The sequence below is a fragment of the Canis lupus genome, chromosome 18, assembly GCF_048164855.1.
Source record: "Canis lupus baileyi chromosome 18, mCanLup2.hap1, whole genome shotgun sequence".
Lineage (NCBI taxonomy): Eukaryota > Metazoa > Chordata > Mammalia > Carnivora > Canidae > Canis > Canis lupus.
Genome location: NC_132855.1, coordinates 7660515 through 7675492, shown reverse-complemented (window position 1 = coordinate 7675492; position 14978 = coordinate 7660515). Strand labels below are relative to the sequence as shown.

Here is a 14978-nt window from a genome sequence, read left to right as displayed (position 1 = left end):
ATAAGTTTTTATTTAAATTCCAGTTAATTAACATACAGTGTAATACTAATTTAAGGTATACAATTTTGGTGATTGAACATTTACATACAATACCCAGTGCTCATCACAAGAGGTGCCCTCCTTAATCCCCATCACCTATTTAACCCATTTGCCAGCCAACCTCCCTGTTAGAAACCATCGGTTTGGTTTTGAGTAGGTTTTAAAGGGCTTAGCATGCCAGGGAAAATGGGGCTGAATTCTTGATGCACTTTTTGACCACTGTGGAGGGTGGTAAAGAAAGGGAGTTCAATAGAAGAGAGATATGGTCAGATAGCTACTTCAGAACCAGTCTCTGGAGGTACATTTAGGGACTTCTCTAAGGAGAACCTGGGTAGGATGAGCCAGGTAGGGCCGGCACACTAGCCATGAGATGACTGCAGTATTTCAGGCACTAAATAATGAAGCAATGAAGACAGAAGAGATCAAATCAAATCTGAGTTACAACTTTTAATGCAGCAACAATATAATTTATTCACCAATTCCCTGTAGATAAATTTTACAAATGACTTTCTCTGCCTGACCTTGATTGCATTCATGAGATTTAGAAATCTACTATTTTCCTTCTGAAGACCTAAGAAAGAAAGAGCTAAATCTGACAGTTAACTGGGTCCCCTGCACTACAAGTCAGTAAGGTGTTGAATTAGTCTGCCGCATGGTTTCTGATCTTTTATGGGCTGGATGATCTGCTTCTGAGGTACTCACGAGAAGCACCTTCCTCCCTGATCTCACATGCTTGGACAGGGGATCGATCCACAAGTTATGCTTAGATTCCTGGGTTTCCTTCTAATCTTCACTGGAGAAAAATAAAATGCCTTCCCATCCACACTGTTCATGTCATAACATTCTAAGTAGTTATTAGCCAGTCTGAAGGTAGTAGCCTACTGGTTTTGCTAGATTTGGAAATTTTATCTAGATGATTTTCTAAGGAACTAGAGATCAAGCTCATAAAGGAACTTCAAGCATCTCAGTTGTTCAGGTGCCCTGCTACTTTGTTCCTCCCTTATCACATGAATTCTATGTTCTCGATATAACAACAGTTCCCCAAATCACCTTTCATACCAGAAGCACCAGGTCCTATCTCTGCACGTTTAAAATTAATAGATCTGCACATGGGAGTGGGAAGGGAATGGAGAATAGTAGATCTGGGAATTTCCAAAGATGATTTTGTTGTGAGGCCAGATTTGCAAATCCCGATGTAGACGTGATGCATCTCAGTGCAGAGTCCATTGGGTCTAGGTATGCAGATTGCCCCTTCCCTCAATGATAGACAGTGGGAGGAGAGTTATTCTTCTGCTTTAGTTGGCCCTTCTGGCCCCAAACTCAGGCCCCCTACTCCTTGTTAGTTTGCTGTAACTTCATAACATGCTTTCCTACTACATAGTAGGAAATGTTAGAAAACATTTTTGAGTGGAGAGAAATAAGAGCTAATGCAGAAGGTTCTAGTTTGAGAATTTAAAAAGATGGAAGTAGCATCACCTGAAATAGAGAATTTAGGAGGAGAAGCAAGGGTGAAGTCGAGCAATGAGTTTCCCTGAAGGAACTGTGTTAGGCTTAGAAGGCCTTTGGACTTTCGATCAAATGGGAAGTGAAAATTAGTGCTTATTGAATGAAAAATGCCCGGGTTTTATTGTTTTCTTTTCTCTCATAATATTATTGCACAAAAGCTTGCATCATCTTTACAATTTAAATATTCCCCCTCTTCAAAGAAATGGGACATAACATTGAAATTTTATGTGGTGGCCTCAAGTAGATCATAATGTGTTTTTGAATATATGAGGAAATTAATGGTTTCTAATTGATAATGAACCTTATGAAATATAATAGTAACTTAAAATATATAGCAATCCATATTAATTAACTCAATCAATCATCATTTAACAAATATTTGAGCACTTACAAATTTCCAAATATTGTGCTAGATCATCACAACGAATAAGAAAGAGCCCTTGCCCTCAAAGGGCTCACAAACTAGTGGAGAAGGCAGACAACTAAATAAAGCAATAACCCCAAGTGTAGTAAGTGCTCAGTGGGATGTAGGATGGGATAGGGAAAGTTCCCAGGAGGATCTGGCCTCTAACTTGAAACCTCAACAAGAAGCAACACTAGTTAGGGAAGAGAGGAGCAGCAATTCTAAGCTTAAGGCATCATGTACAAATGCCTTATCAGTAAAAAAAGTCATTCTGAATATGTCAAGAAATTTAAGGTACAATTTTTAAAGAATGAAAGATTAAAATTCAAGGTATCGATTGGTGTCAGCCCGCTGAAGAGGCACAAACTTAAATCCTAACTGCTTCTTAAAATGACCTCCTAGAAAAAATGAGTGGGAAATATCAGAAAGGGAGACAGAACATGAGAGACTCCTAACTCTGGGAAACGAACAAGGGGTGGTAGAAAGGGAGGTGGGCAGGGGGTGGGGGTGACTGGGTGATGGGCACTGAGGGGGGCACTTGATGGGATGAGCACTGGGTGTTATGCTATATGTTGGCAAATTGAACTCCAATAAAGAAAAATGACCTCCTAAATGAAAATTACAAATGCTGCTTTGGAGACCCAAAACCAGATCTGAATCAGCATGTCTGCTGGGGAAAGTAGGAATCTGCATTTTTAGTAGAACTTCAGAGATGCTCCAGTGTTTGAAAACATCTGATCTAACTGCTCATATCGGGGCTACAGGAAGACACTCTAAGAATCCAGGAAAGTGAATCCGGAAGTGCCACCTTAATGTCTCTGACTTTTCAGAAACTCACATCCAATTATGTAAGAATGGCTGCAGCTCCATGCACAAAAGAAAATAATTGTCTGTGTATCGCATATACTTAAAAAATAAATACATGGAAGAACAGTCCAGTCTACGTGCTTTAGAGAATAAAATGATGAAACCTTGACAAGGTAGGAATTGAAACCTTGACAAGGTAGGAATTGAAATTCAATTCAATTGAATTGAATTTATCTATCTAATAAATTAACAGGAAAGCCATGATGTGTGTTTCTGAGTTAGCAGTTTATCACTCAAGACTTGAGTCAGTTCTATAGACTCTAGCTCTGAGCCTCACGTAACTTTAGAGAGTTTCTCTCACTTTGTGTGCCACATTCCTCCAGTTCATAGGATCTCGGATCCATAAGAGGCCTCATACTTGGGTAGTCCTGTGCCATTTTTTTACAGAGAGAGAAACCAAAGCCCAGTTAAACTATGGGGCAGAAGTCACACACACTACCTAGTAGCTAAACTGGAACTATATTCAAGTTTTTGGTCACCAGGTCAATGTCCTCTCAGAGGGTCAATCCAGAATGAAAAAGAGTAGAAAGACCTGGATGCAAATCTCATTCTTTCTGTTATTTACCTCTTACTAAGGCACTTACTAGCCATGTAACCTCAGATGATACTCAACCTTTCTATGCCTCAATTTTCTCTAAAATATTGCCTCCTTCCAATATAAGGCAATTATTTAGCGTAGTTCTCAATATGTGGAAGTGTTTAATAAGTTTATTATTATCACAACTGTTATTATCATTCTTACTAGTGACATGTGGTAAACACATTCTATACTACCATGATACCCAAGTCCCATGTAGTTTTTAATGTTTACGTTATATTCTCTCATATATTTAATTCACGACCTAATTTCAAGAGTCAGGTTTGTAGCCCATGATAGCATACTTGCTTGGTTGTTTTTCCGATGCCCTTTTCAGAGGACCATCCTCCAAAGAAAAGTCACTAGATCTCTAGTGAATATAACATTTTATTTAAAAGTGTCTTCTCCAAAAAAATAAAAATAAAAATAAAAAAATAAAAGTGTCTTCTCCAAATACAGTGTGTATGGGAATGTTAATCCATACTTTCTTTTATTTATTCAGTGTCAGGATTTAGGCGCCGTGTTAATACTACTGTACTACTGCAGTTTCTGGGTACATGGCACTTCTGCTTTTGGAGTTAATTTTAACACCGTCAAAATGTAGTCGTGTTTGTATAAGTAATAATATGGTTTTCCCAAGGTCCTGTAATACCATTGTGCTAAAAGCTGATATGTCTCTTAAAATATGAGTGAAACCTCTCAGAGACCTGTTCCACACAACCTGAGTCTGATGTGATGGCATTACCCAACCGCTCAGGGTAAATGTCAGGATTAGGTTGTCGGCAGCAAAAGTATGACTCTGTTCCAAGAGGAATAAAAAAGTTGGCATACGAAGGGATCATTGCCAAAGTGAGTCATGACTTGTATTTGTGTCTCTTTAACACTGCTTCAAAGTGCTCAGCATTGCTCAAAGAGAACCAAACTTGAAATTCTTGGAGATCACCTTTCACTCTGAGATAAATAGCTAAAAACTAAATAAATGTTGAACTCTTCAAGAAGTTCAGCCTATTCTCTTCGTTCAAAGCTTGTGGTCTCATTTTGTTTCCTCTATCCTCCTGCCTTAAAGAAAGACAGGAAAATAAATGAATGCAGAGCTTTTAAATAAAAAAAAAAAAATCACCTCATTTGAGATTTTTTTAAGACACTTAAAAAGAGTGCTAGCATTGGCATTGGCACTGATAAATGGTTACCTCTAGAAATACTGAAAAGGCTTTCCTCGGATAATAATTGCATATTGTGTACTATTTATTTTCATATTTTCATGGTGATATTTTCCTGAAAATTTACTTTCTAGAACTCTATTTTTTTTTTTAGCCACTTCTGAATTAGAGGACGAAGGAAAGCAAAAGCTTGTACTTAATGAGAGGTAATGTTCATAATACATTAACTACTAGAGCTTAATATCTATTCCTTTGGTGTTACAATGACAGTAGTCTTCTCTTGATCAGGAGTAAAACCAAAAACGGAAGCAAAATATTTGATCAAAAGAGAACAAATTAAAGAGATAAATTTCTAATTGTGAACAGAAGTATCTAAGGAAAAAAAAACTAAAGGCATGATGCAGAAGGAATTTAGATTGGGACACCTGAGGGGCTCAGCGGTTGGGCATCTGCCTTTGACTCAGGGCGTGATCCCAAAGTCCTGGGATCGAGTCCCACATCGGGCTCCCTGAGTGGAGTCTGCTTCTCCCTCTGCCTGTGTCTCTGCCCTCTCTCTGTGTTTCTCATGAATAAATAAATAAAATATTTTATAAAAAAGAAGGAATTTAGATTGAAGAGACAAATAACATTCAGTTCCTTGATAATAAAGAAAGGACAATAAAATGAAGACAACTCTGCATTATTAACAGGAGTTGAAAGAAACAAGAAGTAATCTCAGAGAAAAAAACCTCAGGGCCGCCTGGGTGGCTCAGTCGTTAAGCTCCCTTTGGCTCAGGTCATGATCCCAGGGTGCTGGGATCAAGCCCACATCAGGCTCCCTGCTCAGTGCGTAGTCTGTGCTCCCTCTACCCTCCCTCTACTCATCCTCTACTCATTCTCTCTCTCTCTCTCTCTCTCTGTCACATCCTCTCTTTCTGAAATAAATAAGTAAAATACTTTTTAAAAAGAAAAAACATCAAAACATTTAAATGGCTTTATATTCCCTTCAATGCTGAATCTGAGACTAATAACTAATATGGTGAGGATCATGGTTTCTATGGGCATCACATTCCTGATCTTTAAAGCAAAAGCTCTGGATTAGATTAGGGATATCAAATATAATACCCTCATGCTGGCTTCTCTCTCTAGCACCCATGGCAAGCACTGATAACAGATCAAGGGATTTGCTTGCTGAGACCAGATTCAACTCTATGAACCTTTTCCACACAGCCTGGAGGCCACCACCCATCAACCTTTCTATTGCTCAAATTGGAATGAACTTGCCCTCCTCAGCTTTGCTATTAAATAATATGCCTTCCAGTTTTGGAGTTATATATTTATATAACTAATAGGAGTATCTATGAATATAATTTTGAAATGTTTAATTTGGAAATTTCTTAAAATATTTTTAAAATAAAAATGCTAATAGAATCCATAGAAATAGCTACTAACTTAAAACTGCAATATAGTAAAAAAATAAGCTCTTGGTAAATTCTAATGGTCAGCATTATCGATTCAAATTGATAGAAATCCTATCTGCACAATTTGTAAGCTAATCTTATATTATTTGTAATAAAGATTACAGAATCATTCATTTCTACATTATTTTACTTATATCTAAGTAAAACTATTCAAATAATGGAACATTACTTGTATCACAACTGGTTGGGATAAAAAAATATATTGGATAATACCTATCATATAAGCTCATTTATTACTTATAAAATGTAATCAGAAACCATGGCACACCAGAAACCCCTTGAGTAAACACTAGTGAACAGCTCAAGCATTCAAGAAACTAAGCACATGCCATGACATTAGGGGCCAGATGGTTTTATTGAGTCATTTTCCTGTTTTCCATAAAGCCGAATTACTACATTCCTAAAAATTTTTCCTCTTTCTGTTTCTCAATTAGAGCATTGCCCATTGCCTCAGTGCTTGATCTTGAAAACAATGATATTATGCCTCCTTGATACAGAAATTTCAATCACTGGAAAACATACTTTCGTTGAGGAATCCTTTGGTAAGTTTCTTTTCCAAAGTTTCTTCATTTCATAACTTGGTTTTCTACTAAGGATTGCCCGTTCAAATCTGCCTTGCCATGTCAAACTGCTGGGTGCTATTTTTTCTTGCTCACCTCACCTTACAGGTATCAGGACAAAAAAGACAATTTAGATTTAATTCTGTGATTGAATCTGGGCAGCAGGTGCCATTTTGTGGCAATGAGTATTTTCTAAAGAGGTACTACATTGTGAGCTTCTAGTGAAGAATTTAGACTCTTGGAGGTCTAAGTGTGAACCAAAATTTGTAGGTTGCTTTGGGACGAGATATAAGCAGAATCCATGAATTTTAAGTGAAGAGGACTAATAGGTGAACCTGGCTCAAAAGATGACTGCCACAACCTGCCAGTTACATTCTATTGAAAGAGAAATGTGAATGTTTTTAAGCGATGAGTACTATGAAAACTAAAGAATACACATCTGAGAGATATCAGAAAAAGTTCTTAAACTTATTGGCCCAAAGACCTTATTTTACTTGAGTTCTTAAAGGAAGTAATTGTCACCCATGGAGTATGTAGATGACAAGAAACTAGTGATTGTTCAGCTGAGAGTCCTGCTGCTTCAGAAGTCTGGCATCCTTATTCTCCAGAGTTCTCCTGCAAAGTAATTGCTAAGAGTTTTATACCATCTCCATTTTCCAAAAATTATCAAAGTATTGCCATGTGTATTTTTTTCCTAAGGATACTAAGCTGCAGGCATTCTTTTTTTCATAATGATGTTGATTTATCTGTGGGTGTGTAAAAAGTCACTCTCACAGAGTCATGACTAGTGAGCCACATAATTGCAATCACAGAAACTCTGATTTTCTTTGTAGAATCTACATGTAAGTAGATTGCCTAACCTATTTGGTCTGTTAAATACTGAGCTTTGACATCCAAGCTCTAAAGCATTTGTGTTATATATTGTTTTGAAACAGTTTTAAGAAAAAAGTAATTTGAAATGTAAATTGATATATCCAGTGTATGTTTGGAAGGGTTAGGAGATGGGGTCAATACAAAGGACCATGAGACTTCCAGACTTTGAAAACATCATTCAAAAAATAGCACGTCTCAGAAGGAATTATTGCTAAACTGAGGGAGACAAATATGAGGTCAGAGCACCAACCTGAAGCTGCTCGCCTGAGCATCTTTACCTTCCGTTGTTTCTCAAGATAGCAATGTTTACAAGTGGTTGTTTGTGTTTTTTGGGGGAACAAAATTCTAAGAAACTTCTGCAACTGTTTCCCTAGCCTCTGCCCATTCCTATCTCCTGATAAAGAATTTCAAGTATGTGTCAATACTCTTTCCTTCATCTGGAGTAAATCAGGAGAGATCGGATTTAATTCAGTAGAAATACTGGAAGAACAATTCTTCAGTGTTGTTTTTTTTGTTTGTTTGTTTGTTTGTTTTTTTTATAGAAGATCGTAGATTTTATGTTCGTAAAAAACCACCAGATATCTTAAATATAATTATTGGGACCAACAAAAGTCAAGTCATTTCAAAGCAAGTTAGAAAAGTTAAAATACTCTGCGCTTCCTGTGACTACCTTGAAGTGTTCAATTTAAAAGTTATAAAGTCATTTTTTAGCTCATTTCTTTATAACTATGAAATTAATATAAGGCTGCTATTTCCTCTATATTTTTAATTTTTTATACTATCAGCTACTGCTTTTTAGATTTAATGAGTGTTTATGATCTGAAATCTGTTATAATTCATTTCCATTTTCAAGCAATTCAGTTTCACAAACATATTTCCAAACTAGCTATTCTACTTATGCTAATCACAGCATAAATTGATATATCAGAGAAGAGAAATATGGTAAATTGGGTTGGATGGTTTATGTTAAAATCCAAATAAGAGCCCTATTATCCAACTGGATTTGTATTTAACTGCATTTGAAAAGTTTTCTAGGCAGAGGAGTAAGACTTAAAGCATTATTTCTAAATTTAATGCTTTTGTGAACTTACGTCACACACTAAAATCATCTTAATGCACCTTTTTGTCAATTCTTCACAATAGTGTTACAAAAGGAAGGGAGGAGAGGATACATTTAAAAAGCAAATGAAAAAGAACTCAATGGGAGCCTATTAGGCTACCTGTTGATGAGCATGTAAGAGAGTCATTAATATGCGGCTCATTGACATGATAGGCCATAATGACTCCTCCAGGGACGGTTCAGTCTATTGTGTCAGAGACTAGTTAGGGATTCATTAACGTGAAGACTCATGACTTCTTAATATGCAAATTATTAATGCAATGCACTGAGGCATCCCTCACAAATGTCCACGTTTTGTGTTACATGTTTTCTTTGCCACCCTTCACCCACACCTTTTGTGAACTGTTTTCTTTCTTGCGTCCTCTGTTGCAGATTTCTTCACAAAAGATTCTGTACTCCTGTGGAATCTACCGTTTCACAAAGACCTCCTTCCCTTCAGCCCACGTTGCTTGGATTTAAAGCAGGTTTACATATACAAACCACTTGAGCATTTTGAATAAATCAGTAAAAACTCAGCATAAAATCTGATTTGATGTATTTCTCCAATGTCAAATTGGTTTTTGGCTAAAGGCAGGACAACGTGAACAAAGTGGTTGTTTTTAAGAAATGAGACTCTGAAACATGAATAGTATCATTTATACTGAAGGTGGGAGGGGACAGAGAAAAAGAGAGCCAAGAAAAGCCCACGAGAGAAGACACCAGGAAAAAAAAAAAAAAAAAAAAAGCTTAATTAAACCAAGTAAGAAGAGTGAGTATTCATACCAATTTAATACATTAAATGAAGAAATGAATTTAAACCACTCAATGTCTGGCATACAGCAACCAATCCATAAGTATTAGCTGTTATTATTATGTTGGCATTTTGCACTCTGCAAAAAGATGAAGTTTACATCCATATTTCCTATTGAAACAATAAGAAAAATGTAATTGAGTGAAAGTTGTTCCGTCTTTAAATTAACATACCATAAAGAGGGGATCAAACTTTCTTTATTCCTACAGCAGAATTACCTAAGGCATTCAAGTATCCTTTGAACCTAATCCACATTTTATGTATAAAAACTATGCTATAATATACCCTTTCATGTAGAACTTTATATACTACCTATATTCATTTTCTTGCCACTCTATTGTTCTAACCTTGTGTAAAACACAACATCTTCTCTACTAAATTTCAGGAGAATTTCTATTTCTATTTCTAAATTCCATATACCCTAATTCTGCAATAGGCCTACAGATTTATTTATCATTAAATCATTTCTCCATACAAAATCGGTAATGTTTTTTTGAAGCTAACAACTTTTTATCCACATACATATACCATAAAATTCACCCGCTTTAAGTGTTCAACTCAATAATTTTTAGTATATTTAGTATATTTTCAGAATTGTGCAGCCATCACCAAAATCTAATCTTAAACATTTCCAGTACCTGGAAAAGAAACCTCATGTCCCTTAGGATCACTCTTCATTTCTCACCCCCAGCCCTAGTGACACTAATCTGTCTCCATATATTTGCCTAATCTGGGCATTTCATACAAATGGAATTATGTAATATGTGTTCTTTCATGTCTGGCTTCTTTCACAGAGCATAATGTTTTGAGGTTCATCAATGTTGTAGCATGTATTTGTATTTTCTTTATATCTTTCAGTAGTATTCCATTACATAGATATACCACACTTTGTCCATTCACCAGTTGTTGGGCATTTGGATTGTTCCACCTTTTGGTTCTTACATGTAGTACTTCTATAAACACTTACATTTGTGTGGACATATGTTTTCATTTCCCTTGGGTAGAAACCTAGGTGTGAAATTGCTGGGGTATGGTGATTCCATATTTCACATATTGAGAAACTGTCATACTATTTTCCTAAAAAGTAGCTGTACCGTTTTATAATCCCACCATTAGTACATGAGGTTTTTAATTTCTTCATTTCCTTGCCAACAAGAAGGGAAATTACCTCTTATTGATCATAATCATTCTAGTGGGTGTGAAGTGATACCTCACTGTGGTTTTGATTTGCATGTTCCTAATGACTGATGATGTTGAGCCCTGTTTTATGTGCTTATAGGTCATTAAAATAGCTTCTTTAGAGAAACATCTATTCAGATCTTTAGCTTATTTTAAAATTGAGTTGTCTTTTTGTTATTCATTTGTAAGAATTCTTCTGTATATAAATCACTTACTAGATAGACAATTTGTAAATATTTTCTCCTGTTACGTGAGTTGTCTTTTTTGAAAAAAAAGATTCTATTTATTTATTTGAGAAGGGGGGGGGACATGAATGACTGGGGGCCAGAGGGGCATAGGGAGAGGGAGAAGCAGGGAGAGGGTGAGCAGGAAGCCCACCACAGGGCTTGATCCCAGGACCTGAGATCATGAGCTGAGCCGAAGTCAGACTAAGCCACCAGGGTGGGTTGTATTTTCATTTTCTTAACTGTGTCATTTGAAGTGCAAAAGTTTTTAATTTGGATGATGTCCTAGAAATGTAATTCTTTTACTAGCTTTAAGGTCTTGGAGAGATCCTACATGGACTTTTTTTTTTTTTTTTGAGAGAGAGAGAGAGAGACAGAGACACAGAGAGATAGAGCATGAGAAAGGGGAGGGGCAGAGGGAGAGGGACAAGTAGACTTCCTGCTGATCCCAGGACCCTGAGATCATGACCTGAGCCAAAGTCAGATGCTTAACCAACTAAGCCACCTAGGTACTTCCTACATAGACTTTATTTGATTAAATCTCTTTAAATAGGAGACAATATCATTTTTAACATAAATAATCCTTATTAATGTAATTACCACAAGCAGCTAATTATACTTCATATTCTTGCTAACGTTAATTTCAGTACTAAATGCTAGAAAACATCCAACAGTTATGGGTCCTACCTAGGTTCTAGACTGAAGTAGATGTAAGCAGATTCAGAAATGCTGCAAATGACCATGTAGATTCGAGGAAAGAAGTCCAACTGATTTAGGAAGCTGACAGTACAAACATTATGCTATTTTTTCTGGAGCCTAAGCTGGAAGAGATAAGGTAAGCAGGGAGGAACTCATCAATGCCAAGATGACTTTAGATCCCTGATTAAATAGAACAAAGTTTATTAACAGGAAATCCTAAGAAGATGAAGCAAGAAGAGCTCAATGAGATAAGACTATGTTTGGAGATCAGTCCAAGAGCAATATGGTACTTGGGAAAGAGTAGCTGAGAACCAGATATGAACCAAAAGGCAAGGAGTAGAAACTGAAGACGTTGGGTCACAGACTGGGATTGCAGAAGGAGTCTGGTACAAGAGCCAAATTCTGCTGAGACGCGGCTGCGTTGCCCAAGACAAGGACCTCTGCATACTCTCAACAAGGCGACAGCAGACTTTGCAGTCAACACTGAAGAATCCTTTTATCAGGCGGGCTTAACGGACTCAGACCTTCTATTGGACATCATGCTAATTCAGAATGATGTTAGACAAAACTCAGTGTGTATTCATTCAACAAATATTTAATATTTGTAGGCATTATACTAGAAGTTGAACCACAAATACAAACCAAGATGAAACAAACTCTGCCTTCATAAAGTTTACAGTCTACAGAAAGACAAATACAAACCAGCAGTTTAAAAATCACAATTGTACCATTCATGACTGGGGAAGCATGGGGTCCTACAGAAAAAAAAAAAAAAATAGGAGCACTATCCCAAACTCAAGAAAGGCAGGGAAGCTGGGAAGGCAGTAGCAGCTGTGCACATAGATGAGCTTATAAAGAGAGATCAGGCTGGAAGGAGACCAGATCCTGTGATTTGATTGCAGATCATATTTAAAAGCTTGATTTTCTGAATCATAAAATACATTTTTCAGGAAGAAAAACTTTTAAAACTCTTAAAAGTGTACCTCATTCTAAATAGCAATTCACTTTGTCCTTAACGTTGCTACTCTTGCTCAAACCTAACATGTCGTTCCTGCAAAAGTGTTATTTCGTTTAGGTTTACTAATTTTCTTTTCGTTTTAATAGTATTACTCTTTTGGTACTTACTGAGAGTAAGTGATTTCCAATTAAAAAAAAATTAATTCAGAACACCTTTGTTTTTGTCTTTTGTTTATACCAGTTATTCTCAATCCTGGGGCACATCAAAATCACCTGGGGAGCATTTTTAAAAATACCTGTGCCTGAGCCCTGCCCTAACCCAATTCAGTCTCTCTAGTGGGGCTTGCATCTGGGTGGCTTATTGTTCCCTTTCCTATGTGCTGTCAAGCTGGAGAAACACCGGTTTACACTACAATTCTACACTGGCTTTTACTCCATGAAGGTATGGTTAGTGTGAAATTAAGCCCTTCAGTAAAAATACTCTGCTATTAAGAGTTTCTGCGGGGTGGGGAGAAAAGAAGGTATACATAAGCAAACCAGGCTAGTATCAATGTAAATTTTACACAGATTGTACTTCTGCTACTGTTAGGTTAATAAAACAATTTTTATTCATCATGGGGATTACCCATACTTCAGTGCATTTAAATTTATTTATTTTTTTTTAACTACAAAGAAACCTATATGCTGTTTAGGGTAAGAGACATTCATCATTAGTACTTTAACAGCTATATTTCTCATTATAAAACTGATACTGTCTGTAAAGATTTAGTATTTAGTCCCGGACTAGTAAAACATTTTCCAGTTGTACTGTAGCATATTATCCAAACAATTATTACAAATGCAAGCACCATAAAGTGTATTGCAAAGGACACTAGTAGTTTGGATCCTATACAAGAAATAGTCTTGAAGTAAAAATAATAGAAATGAGGTTTTGAAAAAGGCAGAATTTGCCATGTAATAGTTTAAACATAAGTTTGTGGATAATGCTGATAATGTGTTTGAAGTTTTTCACGTGTGAGAGAATGTTTCATATAAAAATACCACAACCACCTATATTCTGGTCTTTTTTTCTGACCTGGTACATGAGGGTGATTGCAGGATTGCACTTGCTATCTTTGAAGATCAGCATTTTACAGTGGATTGCTTCATTTATATGTATATGGTGTTGATTTTATGAAAAAAAAATCTTTTTTGCATGTCTCAATTTACATAATCTTATTCCATATCCTTAATACTAGTAGTCTATAGTCAGGATAACTAAATAACTTAAAATAAAAATTTTGATAGGTATAATTATTTAGTGCTTTTTTAACTCAAGTAACTCAAATGTTGAATTCCCTCTTTGATTAATTAACTATAGCACATCTCCATCTTCACTAAAATAAAACTGCAACTCGATGTGTCAGTGGAAAAGATAGACCTAGAAAGCTAGGAAATGAGAGTCTGGGCAGCCAGAGAGTAGCCAGAGAAGGGAAAAAGGGATACTGAAAAGCTTTGGTGTCAAAGAGAATCTGTTTTCATGCTTTTCTGGCATGAGACCCTGTGGCTAGGTAGTGACTGGTCCTGTGGAAAATATGCCCAAGAGTCTATAGGAGGCATAAGGAGCATGAGAACCTCATGCAAACAGAAGGGAAAGGCCCATCACTTGAAATTGCTTCAAGTATTGGCCTTGTGGCTTTGTTCAGCGTGGAACCCAGATTTCTTCATGACTGACCGTTTTCAAGTCTCTGATCAGCTGTGATTTTCTCAGTGATGTGCAATCTTTATTCGTCCCCTTATGTGGTTTTGCATTTTATACTCTCATTTGCCATTTTCTAACAAGCTTGGTTACTCTTTATCTTATTAGTTTTCCCTCCCGTTATAATATAAGCTAACCGAGGAAAGACATTGTCATTTTTTCACTAATGTATCCCCAGTGTTTAGAACAGTATGTTATACATAGTATGTGCTCAATAACACTTGTTGAAAGCATGAAGATCCTTTATTCCTTTCTCCCATCATTGGTGGTGTTTGTTTATTCTCTATCAGTGCACAAGGTGAAGAGCACAGTAAGAACTTTGCTACTAATATTTTTATGATTTTTTTTCTTTTAAGTTAACCAAGACCCATACTCTTTCAATCTTGAGGTCACTGGTATTATAGACGGAATCATACTAGTGTACTTCCCATATACCCATCCATGAAAATAAACAGTGAGATGCCTGGACTAATCTTTCACTAAGTGAAAACATAAACCTTAGATTTTTTAAAGAAAGAATTTGGATCAATTGATTACAAAAAGAAATTTTCCCTGAGCATGACCACAGTAGTAAAATGAGTCACCCATGAAATAGATACAGGAATATCTAAAAATGTGTGCCATCTTACATATCTGTTTCTTATATTAAAGATGATCTATAAACCAATATTAAATAACCAATTTTGATAATGAGAAAAGAATAAAACCTGTAGTTAACCATTGCAAATATAGAAAGTGACAGTAAAAAAAAAAAAAAAGGTTAAAAACATAGAAAAGATTTTTAAACCATGAGACTCCCAAAACACAAGCAGAAGTATGATGGTGT

At 36.2% G+C, this 14978-nt stretch overlaps 1 protein-coding gene and 1 long non-coding RNA gene across 7 annotated transcripts in view; one reads left to right on the top strand and one right to left on the bottom strand.

Annotated features, from left to right (window-relative positions):
• Positions 1–9246, top strand: part of LOC140608624 (uncharacterized) — a 43742-nt gene extending 34496 nt beyond the window's left edge. For both annotated transcript variants that reach the window (XR_012010602.1, XR_012010603.1), the window contains exons 4-5: positions 6447–6554; positions 8938–9246. This is a non-coding gene — a long non-coding RNA (uncharacterized lncRNA). The remainder of the gene's footprint in view (positions 1–6446; positions 6555–8937) is intronic.
• The window catches only part of PPP1R3A (protein phosphatase 1 regulatory subunit 3A), a 46981-nt gene that overhangs the window by 19119 nt on the left and 12884 nt on the right, over positions 1–14978 (bottom strand). The gene's annotated exons all lie outside the window — the stretch shown is intronic.